This window comes from Dromiciops gliroides, chromosome 6 (genome assembly GCF_019393635.1).
Source record: "Dromiciops gliroides isolate mDroGli1 chromosome 6, mDroGli1.pri, whole genome shotgun sequence".
Lineage (NCBI taxonomy): Eukaryota > Metazoa > Chordata > Mammalia > Microbiotheria > Microbiotheriidae > Dromiciops > Dromiciops gliroides.
In genome coordinates, this window is record NC_057866.1 from 48,118,917 (window position 1) to 48,137,087 (window position 18,171).

The following is an 18,171-nucleotide window of genomic DNA, read 5'->3' on the forward strand; positions in this document are numbered from 1 at the left end:
CACCCAAAAAACTTTGGGAACAATGGTTTTCATCTGGCATTGGTTAAAAAAGAGAGACATATATTAGTGGAAACAGTCCCAGTGGTCCCAGTAGACAACTGCTTTGGACCAGATGATCACTGAAATGGACCCTGATACCAATGAAATTTTGAAACTTCTGGACTTTCCCAGTTCTTTTCATTTGGGGCAGTATGGAGTGAGTCATATAATAATCCTAAATGCTTGAGTTGTGGTCTTTATCATAGATTTCACATTACCATCCCCATCCCCATCCTGCAACTTACATCTCTTCTAAATATCTCTATTACTGTCAAATACACCATCATTCTTCTACTCAACTCTATTCATAACTTCAGTATCATCTTGCATCCTTCATTCATTATCCCTCTTTGTCTTTGTGTATATCCGATTAGTTATGAAGTCTTATCATTTTTCCTTCTGTATTTGTCTGTTCCCTTCTTTCTATTCATATAACCATCACCCTATTTCAAACCAGCATCACTTGGACTAGTGCAATAGCATTACTATTTTCTCTAGTCTCAGTCTGCCCCAGTCCGTCCTCTATAGAACTGCTTTTTCTAAGGTTCAGTAAATCCCCTACTCAGTAAAGTCCATAGACTTCCTATTGATTCAAACACAAAATCTGAGTTCATCTTTCTGTTTAAAATTACTATACTTATATATATTGTATAATGTACATAAAATTAGGAATATAGTAGGGAACATGCATAATATATAAATAAGTAAATATACTCATATTTGATTTCTGGGTTCAAAAATTACTTTTGTGATGGGGTGCATGAGCAAAAAATTTTGAAACCATTGTTATAGGCAGCTTTCTGAACTGGGAAAGTGGGAGGGATATACTGGGGAATGAAGATGAACATAAGGCTTTAAATGTTATGTCAAAGATAGAAGTAATCATTTTGGCACCCTAAACAAGTATCAAAAAATCTGATCCCAGGCAGGCACCATGGACTGTGCTTTCCAGTCTCCTTTTTTTGGTGGGGGGGAGGGGGGAGAGGGAGAGGCTCCCAAGTTTATTGGAAAGAAGGCAAAAGTAAATTTTTTGGGGGGGGCAATTGGGGTTAAGTGACTTGCCAAGGGTCACACAGCTAGTAAGTGTCAATTGTCTGAGGCCGGATTTGAACTCAGGTATTCCTGACTCCAGGGCTGATGCTCTATCCATTGCGCCACATAGCTGCCCCCAAAGTAAATATTAAACAGATATTTTTGGTGTTTCGAAGTTCATCTTAAATGTGGGTTGGATAACTTACAAGTTGAACAAATTGCCTAGGTCCAAAAGTTTCAACATTTTTTTGGTATCAGAGTCCATTTCAGTGATCTCCTGGTCCAAAGCCGAGATCTCAGGGACATAGTGATCCCTGCAATTTGAAGGAGATACCTCTTACAGGGCCTCTCTGGAGGCTTCATCATATGAATAATAGATCCCATGATCTTGATGATCTTCTCCTATATATGCTTATTGGTATGGGAGTCATTGCCCAGGTCAGTGTAATACTTTTTGATGATGACTCATGCCACCTTCTTCATGGTCTTGGGCCGTGTAGGTTCCAGGGGTGGGGTAAGTCATCCTTTAAAGACAAATTCAGTTGGAAGAAGGAAGATATCTGGATTAGAACTAAAACTTTGCAGTACAATGCACTGGAAGATAAAAACCCCAAGGCATCAAGGGTCTTCATCTGCAACTGTCTGTGTTTAGCCCTAGGCAGAGCTTACCTTGAGTACGGTTTCATGGGGGGAAATTATCTTCCTACATTAAAGAATTATTTTTGATAACTAGTTGCTAAATTCAGTTTTTATCCGATGAAGAATTAAAAATACTATGAACTATGTCTACATTTTACTGCCCTACCTCAGCTATCCTAGCTTAATTATAGCTCTGGATGAAGGACTTGGATTATGAGTGTCACAGACCTCAGAGGAAGAGGTGATTATTCTAGGAAGTGTCTAATCCTTGTCAAGAAGCAGTCAAAAGTTGTCATCATTTACGACATTGCCTTGTCCACAGTAAAGGCTTGTTTGGATAAAAAAAAAAATCTCAGCACCATCTCTCCCTTGATATCTAGGCTGTTACCAGAGAGAAATGAGGGTGACCCATGCAATCATTTGTCTGGCTTTCTTGTTTGTTTGCTGTACCCTAAGCCTGTCAGTATTTTCAAATTGTGACTAAGGTACATAAACTAGTTTACTAGCTAATTCAGTGTACTTGGGACTTCATGATAAGTGTAAATTTCTTCCTGAAAATGAGTTTGCCTTGTACATTCAAATTACATTTTATCCTTTCAAATTTTGTTTCTATAGAACAAAAACATCAATTTGCTGGATTCTACCTGATTCATATTCTTTGAACACATTTCTAAAAGATACATTTCAGAGAAATTTTATGTAAAATATGGTCTGCATGGCAGTAAAGGAGCCATTTTTAAAATATTTTTCTTTTTGCAGTTAATTATCAACATATTCACTTTATCATTTCTGAAGAAGTGAAAATGGTAAAAAAAAAATATGCCTAAATATTGCTGACTGGTGATACTTATTGGTCTCTAGAGGCCTGCTTGAAAGATTAGCCTGGATCAAGAACAACTGACATCTCATTTTCAGTTGAGAAGCAGGAGGCCAAACTACTCTCTGTCTTTCTCTTGTTTTACCCAGCAGCCTCACTAGTAGTTGGAAATTTACAGAATGCCTTGTCTTACTGCTTCTTTAAATCTCCCTGTGTATAGGATGAGGTGATGTTTGCTAGGACTGACATCACAGAACAACTACAGAGCCCATTTTCATATCAATGAAAAACTCCTGCATGCTGGGAAATGAAGAAGGCATGCACTTTATCCCCACAAAGAGCTTGGCTGGCAGCTCAGGTTCATGAAAGTACTTTTTCAATCCTCTCATTGTGAAGGGAATCTAATTGTTATGTGGAGTGATGATATGTTCTCCCCAAAGGAGGATGGGAACAGCAATAAAGAGTCTGGATGCTACAAATGGAAGCAATTCATGTTTAACCTCCCCCAGCCATTAATTTCCCTGTATTAGAATTACAATCATTTGTGACTATAATTTTATAATTTAACACAGCTTCCCCTAGTCACAGTCTAATATTCCTCCTACCCACACTTAAAAGGGGCCCAAGCTACAAAACTGGGAAATTCTGTGCTGCCAGTGACAGTTTCTTTAAAAATAGAAAGATTTGACTTGCCATAAGGAAGAAATTCCTAACAATCAATCTATCCTGACATAGAATGGGCTGTCTCAGGAGGTAGCTGGAGAACCATGATTTATGGTAGAAGGCATTTCTATTTCAGTATAGTTTAGATTAAGATGACTTGCAAAAATCACCATAATGCATAAGGATCTGAAATCTTCAAGTTGTTATTGTTGCTTAAATGAAACATCACAAATCTGGTTTCCAGTAATTTCTAGTTAGAGCTTATTTGGATATCAGCCAAGTTGAAGTTTAGCTTGCAGTGTTAGTGAGGAAAGGGTTTACAAAATTAATTTATTCTCTAAACAAGACTGCAGGGAGAGCATTTAAATTGTTTTGGAGAAATACTTTTGAATTCCTTTTGTTCTACTGCCACTCAAAGTTCCTCATTCTTTTTTTTTTATTTTTTTGGGAGGTGGGGCAATGAGGGTTAAGTGACTTGCCCAGGGTCACACAGCTGGTGTCAACTGTCTGAGGCTGGATTTGAACTTAGGTCCTCCTGAATTCAGAGCCAGTGCTTTATCCACTGCGCCACCTAGCTGCCCTAATGGATTCTTTTTTTTTTTTTTTTTTTTTTTTAGTGAGGCAATTGGGGTTAAGTGACTTGCCCAAGGTCACACAGCTAGTAAGTGTCTGAGGCCAGATTTGAACTCGGGTCCTCCTGACTCCAGGGCCGGTGCTCTATCCTCTGTGCCACCTAGCTGCTCTGCAAAGTTCCTCATTATGAGGTAGGCCCCAAAATTCCTATTTAACTCATATCATACCTCTTAGGTGCTTAATAAATTCTATATGACTGACTCACTAACCAGAACACAGTTGTCAGGATTGAAAGAAACAAAACAGGACAAAAACTAGATTACTTTGAAAGGCCATACACTTACATGCATACACTTTGCACAAAGAACTCAGTCTCTGACTTACCTCCTACTTATAGTTTAGACACAGTTTTAGTAAGCTTTATCACATGTGTTCCAAAAGAAGCAAATTAGAAGAAAGGAGATATAGGCTGTTACAAATAGGCACATGGAAAGTAGTAGGAAGTGATAAGTAATAATCTGATAGCTTAAGGAAGAGGAAGGAAAAAAATCATAAAATCAACCATTCGTGAACAAAAGCAAAAGAAAATGAAGTTTGAAGTATTTAGCACAAAAGCACATGATGAAACATAAATCAATATCCCCTAAGAGCACCAGTGTATGTCCCAGTACAATCACTGATGCTTATAGAATGTTTTCCTGCCTTAATGGGAATAACACATGGAGTCAAGAAAGACTTGCATTCACAATACACATCTCATGTTTACTAGTCATGAAATTATGAGCCAATTCCTAAACTTTCTGAAATTAATTCCCAAATTAACTCCCCAACTCTGAAAAAGGGATAGCACATAATTCACCAGATTGTTGTAAATATCAAATGAGACAATGTACTGAAAATCCTCATTAAATGTGCCCTAGTCCTGGTCCATTTCAGTTTCTTTGAGGATGTTGAAGCTTTCATGGAAGAGGCAGACTGACCAATGATGCTAAAAAGTAACAGATATTTACTATAGACACATTTTAATACATGCAAAGAGAGTCTTGAGTCTAGGGTTCTGCTGGTAAATGTTTAACAATGAGCTTTCATGGGGGAGAATGTATATATGACATACTTTTGACTCCAATCAACAAAACAATAAATAAAGTTCAGCATTTGCTGGTCTCTGAGGTTTAAATGATTACCATGAAAATTTGATAATCAGCTCTTGTGAGAGATGTACCAGTTAGCTCCAGTGCACCTAACTTGGGAAATAAAGGGGTAGGCATAAAGAATGGGGCAAGGGACAGGGGATTAAGGGCAAAGAAAATATACATATCCCTCCATAGAAATATGGATAAAATACCTTATAATAACTGGATGGCATAGAGATCTATCCATGGCTCAGCCAGAAAAGGGAAGTTCCAATATTTCAAGTATAAGAATGGTCTTATGACCATAGAAGGAAGAGGAAAGGAGTAGATTATCCTTCCAAAGTTGCTGTCCCTTTAGGCCAAGAGCTCAGTTTATACCCAGTTTTCTTCATTTTCTCTAGATTGCTATGGGAATGGCTTGGACTCTTCTTCCCGTTATAGGGCAGCTCATCAATGGGACTGAGGAGTAGACATTGTTTGTGCAGGGACGGATGACTGCTCAAATGCCTCTGAGTGGTTTACCATTTCTAATGTCATAAGTAAGGAGACGGCAATTATCAAGATCATGAAGTTTGTACCATGAAAGGTTTTAGGAATAAAAGATTTCAGAAAACAGAGAGGGCACTGATAAATAGAAGAGTATAACTCCAATGTGTTGCAAGAAAGATTAGCCCCCGGCAAAAAAAAACAAAAAACAACCAAAAAACAAAACCAAAACAAAACATAAATTTTCCAATCTGCCACAGAAACAAAACATTATAGAAATATCAGTCAGTCTGACAATAAGCTTTAATTTAGCACCTGTATGGCCCAAAATGTTTTTAAGTGGGGATACAAAAAAAAAAGGCAAAAGAAAAAATCCAAATAGGGTAATATGACATGGGGCTCCTCAATGGGATCCATACTAGTTCAAAAGATATTGTTTTAGCCACCCACACTTTTTAAAAAGTGCAAAACCTACACAATCTAGATTATGACAGAGTTGTTGTTTTTGTTGTTTGTCCTTCCTTCTTGAAGAGAACCATGTTGCAGTTGGATGGGGGGAAAATGTTGAGGTAATCCATCAGTACCTTGGACAGTTACTGTAATTATCCAGTGAACCAGCTCAGTTTTGAATAAGGAAGTAACAGGCTGGATTGCACATGAAAAAAAAAAACAAAAACTATTCATCTCTTTCAGTGACTTTAAGGTTCTTTCTATCTCCAAATTACATTTATTTTAGTAACCAGTGTGGTTTGAGTAATGCTATGTTAGTGTGAATAACAGACTATCATCTCAAAGCAGCCCTTTTCCATTTGGACAGCTCCATTTCCTAGGAAGTCTAAAGACATCAACTCTAAATGTGTCTAAAATTGCCACTTGTTGCTGGTTTTGCTCTCCTGGGACAAATAGAAAATGTTCCATCCCTCCTGTACATGACAAGCCCTTAAAATTCTTGAACACCTCTATCCTGTTCCTCAAAAGTCTTCTCTACCAGTTAAATAACTCCATTTCCTTCACCCGATCTTATGTCAGTTAGCAGATTCCTTGAAATAGAACCCTATCATTAGCAGAAGCAGATGGTTTCAAATGTGCACTCCTATATTTTTCTCTTCCCCTCTGATTTTACCATGCTCAAAATTTGCTGCATCACTGAGACTCACTTAGGTACAAGAGGAGATAAGCAGGTTGTAGCCACTGGATTAGACAGCTTACTGTGTAGGTCAAAAGGATTTTCTACCCACCCTTACCCCTTGTGAGAAATACTGAATATTGGCCCCAATGGTCCCTTAGTCCTTCAAATTCTTCAGTTTCCTTTTGAAGTCAGGAAGCCTATAGGTTCATCCATCAGCAGGTCTGTGTACCTTAGCTTTCTACCTGGTTTCAGATATTAGGATTGCAATTTATTTTCAGCACGCTTGGGTGTTGAGGACCTCTTAGTTTGGCAAAGAAAACAAGGAGAGGAGGCAACTTGAGATGGAATAAAAGTGGAAGTTAAGTTTTACAAAGACAAAAGTAGTTAGAAACTTGTCAAGAAGAGGGACAAAAGCTTGAGTGAATGTCTCTAGCCACAAAAACATGCAGAAATGTTTTGGGGGGCAGTGAGCAGGACAGAAATATTTATCTTTATATATTTAAAGTTAGATTTATCTCTTAAGAAATAGAATGTTCATGTTCTTCACTATTTTTCAATGAAACAAAGGAAATGTAATAGGAAGTATTTCATTTTTTCCAGCTCATATCTTAGGCTCTTATGTTTCTTGGTGGACATATATCATCTCCCTCTGTCCTCCATTAGTATAAGTTTACTGAATTTGACTTCTATTCATAAGATCATAGATTTAGAGCTAAAAGAAAACTAAGAAGTTTTCAAAACCACTCAACTGAGCTTACAATTAATGAAATCAAGGGTCAGAGAACTTAAGTAACTGGCACAAGATCACATAGATGATGAACTAAAAGGTCAGAATTTGAAACCATGTCCACTTATTATGTATCCACCTCTCTTTTCCAGCTCAAGAAGACATCGATCTCTATGGAAAATTCACTAATAACTTCATGAACGATCATTTTTCCATAGAGATCGATGTCTTCTTGAGCTGCAATAAATATCTTGAAAAGGGACTACATATCTTTCTCAGTATCTCTCACAATGCACTTTTTCATGAGGTAAGTGAAGTGTATACAATAGTAGCATCTGAGATTCAGGGCTATAAGGGACCACAAAAGCTATCTAGTGGAACTGTCTTGTATCCTTACAGGTGTTAAGAATAACTTGTTACTTGAATAAACCATAAGGGAGATAGAGTCAACTTACTGCCTTTAAAAGTATGTAAAGCCATTTGAAGTTAGGAAGAAATGGAAAATACTAGCTGTGTTTTTTCATCACTCACCATTATCTTCCTAACCAATTTTGCTCTATCTTCTTGTACCAAGAGGAGCTAGGCACAAATTCTCCTCCCCATTCCCAGAAAACCCCACACAGCCCCCAGCCAATTGGCTGGCTGCTCTGACAGTCACATGACTGCCCTCACTAGGCTTCCAATCATAATAATTTTGCCAGGCCCATGTAGGCGTAGGCTAGTGGTGATGATGTGAGGTGCCAGCGTGATGGCAACTGCTACAACCAGTGGGTGGAGCACCATGTGGTTTGCGGAGCCCCAGGCCAGTGCGTGCTGGGGCATAAAAACCTCAAATAACGATTAATTCTTTACACAGGGAACGTTGCCAGTTGAGAGGTTATTTCAATAATCCAAGTGTGAAGTGTTAAGGTTTTAAACTAGAATAGTGGCTGTGTCAAAGGAGAAAAGAGAACTAGTTCACATTTCCCCATAAAAATGTAATTTCCTTAAGATCAGGAAATATTTGATTATCTTTTGTTGTTTTAGTAAACTGAGCACCTGATATAGTGATTTGCACATTGTAAGTGCCTGAACAATATTTCTCAAATTTAATTGAATTCTTACAAAATCTCTTTTATCACTATCCTTGTCATAATGCCTTTCCCCATTATCCTTCTGTCTCCCCAATGCACTCAGTGTTGCTCCTCTTCCTCCTCCACCAACCCCACGTAAATCTTTTAAATAACAATCATAGGATTCTCTTTGATTAGTGACTGAACCATATTTTTCCCCAAAAAAGGAAAATAGGTGTTGTTTGGAAGCACTATTATTGTATTTTCATGCACCACTGTAATCCCCCTCATGAATATGCATGACTCTTGTAACAGTTGTTCTCCTGATCAGTGATTAAGTTCCCCAGAACCAATGTGAGGCTCATTTGGGACTGTGGGAAGACCATTCTGTGGTAAATTTTGGGAGGAAGCCAAATGTTGTCATAAGTACTCCAGACACAAGTGGTCCCTAGGTCTTTTGCTGAGTAGAACACAGCTGCTGGTTTAGGCTCTCATGCACAGAGCAGTTACAGCACTAGTAAAAACAGCCTGGAGAGAGATCCACATCAATGACATAAAGGAGCAAGATACTTTGCAACCCAGACCAAGTAGGGTGATGTCAAAGAAAAACATTCCTCAAGTATTCTTGAAAATTACATTTTAATGTGAGCCATAGTGATGTTAGCAATGATCATTGTAACTGTGGTAGCCATGATAGTCCTAATGATGATGCTACTGGTGGTAGTCTTGGTAGTTATAGTAGTAGTCATTATTGTCTTTGTTGTTGTTGCCAGTCATGCTGACACACAGTAGTGGTTATCCTAGTTATAGTTGGTGATGGTGGTGGTAGGAAGCAGTTATTTGATCTATTTTCCAATAGTCACCACTTTACTTTTTAAATTTAGGGGAAAAAAAGGACAATGTCAGTATAGTGAGTTGTCCTTGGACTATTTCTATCTGAACTCCATTGAAAAAGATGAGAGGACCGAGTAAAATAATGATGATGATAAACCCCATGCACATAAGACTTTATGGTTACAAAGTGCTTTAGTCAGTTTCTCAGTTGATACTCACAGCAGTTTTATCTAGTGTAAGTCATAATATTATTAACTGACATTTAGATACCAATTTAGAGCTTGTAAAGTGCTTTACCTATATAATCTCATTTGAGCCTCACCACAGCCTAATGAGGTAGAATCTAGAGGAATTATTTCCCCCATTTTGCACATAAGGGAAATGAGTCCCAGAGAATTCTTTGTGATCACATGACTAGTGAATGTCAGAGGTAGGATTTGAACCTGAGGTTTGTTGTTTTTTAAATTCTACGAACATCCAATTCACTACACCAGGGGTATCAAACTCAAATAGAAATAGATCCATTAATCCATATATGAGGATTCCTGTGAGCTACTTATTGAATTCGTTTATAAGGTTATCTGTGTCTTATTATATATTTATTTATTTTTAAAAGATTTCCCAATTACATTTTACTGTGATTTGGGGCTGTATTCAGGAGTGTTACAAGTCATATATCTGACACTTGTACTACACCAAGCTATTCATTTATTGTTTACTATCAGCAATAGAATGACCCACAATTAGAAAAGACCAGAATTTCTTATCTTAGTACAGTTGTATCAGTGGATATTAGGGTGCCTGAAAGGTTGGGGAGGGAGAAATAAAAAAAGAAAGACAGAAATGTATTGAGGACTAATAAGATTTTGAGGAAAATTTCTTAGTACAAATGTACAAATCCATCAAAATGACTCATTTAAATTCAGAATATAATATTTAACAGAAGCTGCAAAGATAAGTTACAAGGCATACAAGTATTCCTGAAAGGTGGTCAGCAGTGATTTATTCATTTATGCCTTTCCTAAACCCAGAAGACTTCTTGAATATAACTCAGAGGGGACCAGTCATCAGTGTCCCTGTGTTTATCAGGAAGAATAAAGAAGTTTTGAGAGGCAAAGCAACAATAACTGTGAAGGTCAAGTGATCATATGTTCATGAGACCCCACATCGGTTCAGCTTGTGATCACCCTCCTACTGCCCTAGGCTAAAATTATACCTTTGTACATACCCTGGGCAGTTCTCTCAAATGCCTGCATTCTCATTAATATCAATATGAAAAAAATATACAAAGTTAGGGCAAAAAAAGCATAGTCATTAATCATTCATTCAAAAAAACATGTTAGGTAACTAGTGGTCAAACAAAAGGAAGGGATAAAAAATTAAATAAGACCCTTAGAAAGGGGACTGTATATAGTAATGAGACTTAGAGAATTATAATGCAAAATATTATATGACAACTTCATTAGAAGTAGCATGGGCATTAAGAAGACCTAGGTTTAAGTCATTTCTCACACATATATTGTAAGTATGGCCCCAGAGAAGTCACTTAACCTCTGAGTGGCACAGGAAGAAAGCATTTGCCAGAAGGGCAGCTAGGTGGCACAGTGAATAGAGTACCAGCCCTGAATTCAGGAGGACCTGAGTTCAAATCCAGCCTCAGACCCTTGACACTTACTAGCTCTGTGACCCTGGGCAAGTCACTTTACCCCAGTTGCCTCACACACACACACACACACACACACACACACACACACACACAAAAGTACATTTGCCACATTCTCTGCTCTCCATATTTCTTGAGTTTTCTCTGCTGCCCAGAAAGAGTCTGGTATAGGGCCAAATCAATCTTGAAGTCCATTAGTTCTTTAAAAAGAACTCATTTTATCTCAAGCAAGACTTTGAAATATGAACTTATATTTATGAAAGTATTTAGAACAAAGAGAGATGTAACAGACCCTACAATCCCAACTTCTCATATTTTGGATGAAAAAATTACGGTACCTCGTAGGTGCTTAAGAAATGCTTTTTGGTTGACTAGAAGCCTGGAAAACTTAAGTGACTTGCTTAAAGTCCTGCATTTCATAAGTGTCCTTGGGGGCAGCAAGGTGGCACAGTGTATAAAGCACCAGCCCTGGATTTAGGAGGACCTGAGTTCAAATCCGCCCTCAGACCCTTGATACTTACTAGCTGTGTGACCCTGGGCAAGTCACTTAACCCTCATTGCCCTGCCCCCCCCCAAAGTCTCCTTGTCAGCATCAAGCTCAGGTTTTCTGATAACAAATCCCCTCTCCCTTGCATTGCTGAAAACCTGCTTTATGCTCATCATGGTTCTAGCATAAATCTAGTGAAAGTACAAAAGAGGTATTTATTACATGCCTACTACATGCAAAGCACACTAGCCATGGAAACACAAAAATGAAAACCCGATCCATCCTCAAAGAGCTTAAATGCTCCTGGATGAGAGACTTGGAGAGGGGCAGCCAGGTGGCACAGTGGATAGAGCACCAGCCCTAGATTCAGGAGGACCTGAGTTCAAATCCGGCCTCAGACAGTTAACACTTTCTAGCTGTGTGACCAAGGGCAAGTCACTTAACCCCAATTGCCTTACCAAAAATAAAAGAGAGAGAGAGAGAGAAAGAGAGAGAGAGAGAGAGAGAGAGAGAGAGAGAGAGACTTGGAGAGGTGAAGCTATTTACTGAAGAGATCATTGTTGAGCCCAGATATCTTACTTCTAATTCCTTTAGCCTTACTACTACACTAGGTTGCCTCAAAAGGTTGAGGTCATGGGCAATATTTAACTGCACATGATAGCTAACTACATTTAACAGACTGATTTTCTTTCTTTCTTTCTTTTTGTGGGGCAGTGAGGGTTAAATGACTTGCCCAGGGCCACACAGCTAGTAAGTATCAAGTGTCTGAGTTCAGATTTGAACTCAGGTCCTCCTGAATCCAAGGCTGGTGCTTTATCCTGTGCACTACCTAGCTGACCTTAACAGACTGATTTTCAAATGTGCTTTATTTCAACATGTTCATTTATTTGCCAAGATACCCAAGCAGTTTCTGGGGGTGGGATGCAATTCATTTTTAGATCCCCAGGAAAATATCCCTTCACTCACTGAAGTGAAGACACCTTTTCTTTAGAAATTTGGAGCAGATGGATTCAATTCAATTATCTGAAATTGAGCAAACACTTATTGATGTAATAACTCTATGTAAAAAGGCAGTAATATCACTATTGATGTAAATAATCTGAAATTCCAGCAGTGTTTTTAGGGGTATAAATTTGTCAATAAAACATATTGGTACACAGTCAACTGCTGAGTTTAGCAAAAGACAGCCAATCATGACATTGAGGAGGTAAAAAAAATTCCCTCTTGCCTAGAGAAGTTCATTAAATCCTATTAGATCCTTGATGGGCCCCAAGGATCCTGAGAATATTCTACATGCTACAGTGCTCTCATCTTTCAGAAGGGAATATTAATCTATGTTATTCTTAGGATGGGCTGAAGGTTTAGTTTGCTTTCGGAATAAAGGATAAAGGAAGGTATAATATTGTACTCCAGGACTTCAGCTAAAACTGAATAGGGATGATCTGAGGGAGATGGGAAGGGAGAGAAGAGATATCTCTCAATTCTGTTATCACTTGAATCATGGGATGTTAGTGAGTGCCCACTATCCACTGTGATTTCAATGACCTGAAGCAAAACACCAGAAGCTCTGTGCTACTTATAACTCTGTTCTATTCTCACAGTGTGTATTTAAAGTATGCCATGGAATGATATAAAGCCAGACTGAAGTTGGGAAGAAGGGAATATTAGAGGAGAGCCAATGTGATATAGCTTTAGGACTCTTCCCTCCAGGCTTCTTCATTACTCTGTCTGTACTCAATACCTACCCCAAAGTCAGGAACTTAGCTCTTTAATGGGATAAATGGCATTCTGCATTTATTTCATGGTCCTGAGGTCTTCCAATAGTCTGGGTTCAAATGGAAGCAATCTTCAAGGCTGACCATCCCAATCCCTTTGACTCATTACCCACATCTGGAATTTATTCTAGGAAAATGTCAGCAATAGCTTTTGAATAGCCCATGTTTAGGTTACAATAGATATGGGCAAAAGGGGTCCCCAGCACCCATAGAAGCATTAAAAGATAACATTTATTTCACCTCACAGAAATTGCTAAAGTTGCATATCACTCAACTAAGCCTATGAATAGGTAACAAAACATATATAGCATTAAATGCTCTTTTACCTTGGAAGGAATAAAACTATAGTCATGGTTGCCACTGGGAAAGTACTGACATTCCAGTAAATCTCTGGCTTTCCTACTGGATCAATCCAGTCATTCTCAAAATCATCCTAACCCTTTCGGTATGGATTTCCTCGAGAAAGCAAACATACTTTGGAGTCACTAAAAGGACAACTACCTTCTCCTCCCACTTATCCCTTCCTACTGGACCCAAAGGACTGATTATCATATTGTGATGGAGTGCCAAGTCTCTTTGTTCCCAATAACCTAAAACATTGCTTTGGGCTCCAGCTGTAGGAGTTGCATGAGTGATCCTCTTTTACTTAGGTACATTTTGCTCAAGAAATCTCTGCCACCTTGCCACACCAGAAGGTCTAATCCCTGAACTCACATACTTGGGTCTTTGGTCAAAGGAACCTCCAAAGTTGTCATTACCTACAGGACATCTCTCTTCTCTGAGTGGAAAGCTAGACTCTCATCACACTGCCAGTGATGAAAAAACTTTCCTTCCTCTACACAGGAGGTTGGGGTGTACAAGCATTTGGCATATCCTCCCATCTTGAGTCAAATAGACAAGCACATGCCTGCTTCTATCATTTACATATTATACATATATACATATATATAATACATGTACAAATATATGCACATGTACATATAATATTGTCAGTTTAACTATAATCAACAAACATTTCAATATGTAAAGAACTAGAAAGAGGCTTGTATAAGAAAAAGTGAATTTCTGTTATATATATGGTTTTTTCTTTCTTGTCTTAAAAATTATTTGAGGGGCAGCTAGGTGGCACAGTGGATAGAACACCGGCCCTGGATTCAGGAGTACCTGAGTTCAAATCCGGCCTCAGACACTTACTAGCTGTGTGACCCTGGGCAAGTCACTTAACCCCAATTGCCTCACCAAAAAATAAAAAAATAAAAATAAAAAATTATTTGTGAGGGCAGCTAAGTGGCACAGTGGATAAAGCACGGGCCCCAGGATTCAAGAGGACATGAGTTCAAATATGACCTCAGACACTTGACACTTACTAGCTGTGTGACCCTGCACAAGTCAGTTAATGCTCATTGCCCCCAAAACACACAAACAAACACGCACACGCACACACACACACAGAGTATTTGAGGAACTCAATCATTGACTGGCTGTTACCATCTCTTGGTTTACAGAGTCAAATCTAGTGTATCTGCAATGCTCAGAAAGGGAGCTAGAAAGGTCTAAGGTAACCAGGAATTACAACACAGCTCAGAGGAGTGGCCCCTCTGAGCATGCTAGCTATCAAAACATATTAGCCTATTTATCTAGGGGAAATCAGCCATCCTTGAACACCAATCAAAAGTTTTCTACTCCCCACTCAAGGTAACAATGAGCATTTGCTCATTATTCATGGGAAGGTGCCCAACAGTTTCCAAAAAAAACCCAAAAAGTTTCATAACCCTTTAAGCTCATGAACTTTATTGAAGAATTCATTAAACAACTGAAGTGTATCCAAAAAGCCAGGATTAAAAAAACAACCCAGAGAATTACTAACCATATGACTTTGAACAAGTCTCTTACACTTTTTACAGACACTACCATCCTACCCAGCAGGTCAGTTATCTGGTAGATCAAATGGGAATAAAGGTCTAAGTTCAAAAGAAATGCAACTTCTCTTTTCCCCATGCACAAAAGGCTAACCTGAGTTTGTTCTACTTATTTTGTTCTGAATATATACACAACAGAATATTCAGACAGCTTGCATATAATGGGCACAATAACCTAGACTCTTCTTGAATTACCATAACTGAATGTTCCTTCTGTAAACTGGGAATGGTGGTAAATCCTCCATAAAGCAACCTCATTTTCTTTTTCTTCCTCTTGGGCTCATCTAAATTATTCTAGCTACCATGCAACTGGTAGTTTTGGGCTAGCCTATTCCTTTTGTCCTTATTTAAAAATAGACTACCCTGTGTCCTAGTCCTTCAGATCTTTGGAAATTTACAAATCTACATTAGCAACATTCTCAATTTCACAGTCTCCCTTAGTGTACCTACCACTTACAATCTGTCCTATGATTCTCAATGCTACCTTTACACATGTTAGGGGGTATTTTTTCCTTCTCTCTATCACTCTTATTAAGGACTTCATTTTTTCTTAGCTGAACTAAGTCAATATCTTTTTAGGTGAAGGGGGCTTACAGTCTCCCTTTTCCAATATCTCCTAGATAAAATGACCAAAATAAGAATAGATTTCACCATGTCTCTCCCTTCTGCTCCAGAATCTTCAGTGCTTCCCTATCACCAATAGAATAAAAGAAATTCTCATCAACTTGACATTTAAACCCTTCACAATCTGGCTCAGACTTTTGCAAACTTTGTTCACATAATTCTCTGTTCCAGTCAAACCATTCTACTTGCTGTTCCTCTCTTTTGTGTCCTACAGTGTGCTACCTCCTCATTCCTGCCTCTCAGCATCCTTAGCTTCCTTCAAGGTTCAACTTAGCTATCACCTCTTATGGGAAGTCATTCTTTATGCCTCTAGTCGTTAGTGTACTTTCCCTACTTAAATTATCTTGCACTTAAATGTAAAAAGGCTATATTCTCCCAGTGAAATATAAATTCCTTAATGGTAGAGAACTTTTTTTTTCATTTTGTTTTTGTGTCCTCAACACTTAGATTAATGCCCGGATCATTGTAGAAACAATAAATTTTTATTGAATTGAATTGCAATTAAATATCTTCTGAACCAAATTATTCTCATGTTCTCATCACAGTATGGTGCTTGCCATTTGAAATAAAACCTTGAAGATGTTAATGGCTTAATTCCAGAAAATGACTCTTGGATATCTGGAATTTCAGGCACCATAGCAGATCTGTGGGGAAGATGTTTTTGACAAAGTCAGTTTTTCAACTGTCCTCCAATCGTAGAGTCTTCATACTGCCCTACTCATTAAAGATCCCTTACCTCCAAAGCAGTGGGGAAATTGTCCAGAAGAGCTGAGCTCTCAAAAGTGTAGCTAGGAATGTGTTTTCATTGGGGAGAAACAGTTAAAAGAGGGTGGCATTGGCAGTGCAGAAAAAGGAAGGGAAAAGAGGAAGAGAAGAACAAGTAAAGAGGAAAATCAGACTGTGGCCACCTTTACAATGGAAATTGATGGTATGAACTTGATTCCTAACCTTGTCTCAGAGTCTACCTTCTATCTTCCTCCTCATCTCAACGTTTTAGGATGACCAGCAGAAAGCCATGACCTGAGGCTATTGGGATAGTTATCTGTGATCCATTGTGTAAAGGGAAAGCACCCACTTCCATGGAAATAGGACTAGCAGGATCTCTACACCTTAGACTAAAATCCTGCTATGACTATGCTTAGCTTTCCCAATTTTCATTTCTTATGTGAAGAAATGAAATCGTATGAGCTGAAATTGAATGACATCTTTCACAATTCATGGGTTGAGAAATGATAGGGCTTTCCCTTCCATTTTTATTGGATTCTAGGTGAAAGAAAAACAATTGAACATTTGAATGGGGAGGTTAACTCTATGATCACACTGTTCCCCTTTAAGCTTCATTTGAAATTTTTTCTATAGGAAAAAAAATGATCATAGAATCTTAGGACTGCAGAAGAATTTAAAAGGTCATCTAATTGACTTTGATGCCTTCTGACAAGATCTTACTTATATCAACCCAGACTAATTCTATTTTAAAGATGTCTAGTGGGGGCAGCTAGGTGATGCAGTGGATAAATCACTGGCTCTGGATTCAGGAAGACCTGAGTTCAAATCCGGCCTCAGACATGACCCTTACTAGCTGTGTGACCTTGGGCAAGTCACTTAACCCCCGCTGCCCCACAAAAAAAACCAAACAAACAAACAAAAATACTTGAAAATAAAAGATGTCTAGAGAAAGAATTTCAAAAGCTTCCCTTGGCCCACTATTAATTCCACTGATGACAATGGCCACCATTTATATAGTACATTAAAGTTTGCTCAAGATTTAAAAAGTTATTTCATTGGACTCTCACAACAACCCTGTGAGTTTCCATTACTACCTACTGCCACTTTGTTGTTGGAGAAGCTGAAGCTGAAATTGGTTATGTGACTTGCCTAGGGTCACACAGAAACTAAATGTCTGAAACAAATTTTAACTCAGATCTTCCTTTCTCCAAGGCCAGCACCCTAACCCCTGGGACATTTGATTGCCTCAGTCTTGCCTGACTCCTGCCTTCTTTGTTATACCTGGCTGTGTAGCAGTCCTCAGGGTGAGGAAGTTCTCTGTCTAACATCAATTTCTCATGCCATAATTTATACCCATTTATCTTGTTCTATCCTACTTTGAAGGAAAGTAGTCTCTCCACCTGGCCCTTTAAAAATAAAGCCTTCACTCATTTTCAGACTTAAAGATAATTAATTAAAATTTCCCATAACATTCCCTTTGTCAGGACAAACAAGATCAAGCCTTTTAATATTTCCACAGAAATCTTACTTAGCAACTTCCCTCTGTGAAAACGTTCACTACCCTAATAACTAATTAGATGAGAATCCATGGTGAGAAGCTTTTCTCTTTCTTCCTCTTATTGCTGACTGCAGAGACTTTTAATTGTTGGGATTATTTTACTGTTGGCACCAAGGAGATTGTGACCCCAGCTCAGATTGATTTACAACAGTATCTCTTCTTTACCGGCTTGGTGATGTAAAGGGTCAGCTCAGCTCATCATTGCCCATGTGTGCCCGTTGGGAGCTAATGACAATCAAGGTTCATACCAGAGGACTGTGAAACAAGTCCCCATTTCAATGTTTAAGACAATATT

The 18,171-nt window shown here is 38.4% G+C and overlaps 1 pseudogene; it reads right to left on the minus strand.

Moving 5' to 3' along the window:
• Positions 1 to 1,219: 1,219 nt before the first annotated feature.
• On the minus strand, positions 1,220 to 2,916 carry LOC122731975 (annotated as a pseudogene).
• Between the last annotated feature and the right edge of the window lie 15,255 nt (positions 2,917 to 18,171).